Source organism: Aquarana catesbeiana, linkage group LG02 (assembly GCF_042186555.1).
Source record: "Aquarana catesbeiana isolate 2022-GZ linkage group LG02, ASM4218655v1, whole genome shotgun sequence".
Taxonomy (NCBI): domain Eukaryota; kingdom Metazoa; phylum Chordata; class Amphibia; order Anura; family Ranidae; genus Aquarana; species Aquarana catesbeiana.
The window spans coordinates 812,647,248-812,647,841 of NC_133325.1; positions in this window are offsets into that span (position 1 = coordinate 812,647,248).

A 594-nucleotide genomic window follows, 5' to 3' on the forward strand; every position below is an offset into this window, starting at 1 on the left:
CTGTAGGGGGAGGAGTCAGAAAATTCACCATCAGGTACAAAACACAAATCTTATGTCATAAGGAATCGGAAAGGGGTTCCAAAATCCCAATAATAAAAACCAGGGTGCTCACTGCCAAGAAGAGGCCCACATGTTGAGGGAAAGAGAAAGGAGATGCCACTTGGTTTGTTTTGTTCTCACAAGCTCAGCGACACCCATATTTCATAATAGATGGGCATAGGAGCTGCCAGCAAACCCAACTTCCTGTAAATTGTCAAAGCCCCACCCTCCAACCCTCACTCCAATCTGACAGCAACTGACCCCCCACTCCAAGGAGAAGCACTGCATCGTGGGTGCTTGCAGTAGACCATTGGGCAAACCTGATTTTACCCTGGTAAGGGGGGGGGGGGGGGGGGGTGACTCCTCAAGCCTTCAAATGCATTGCTTGCTGTAGGCTTGAGGGGTGGGGGACCCCATGTCTACAGCAATCAATGCACCATGGGAGCCCCCCTCCAAGCCTACAGCAATCAATGCCTCAGGGACCTCCTCCCATTCAAGCCATTGGGGGACCCCTCCAAACAAAAGCAATACCCTGTGGAACCCCTTCAGGCAATG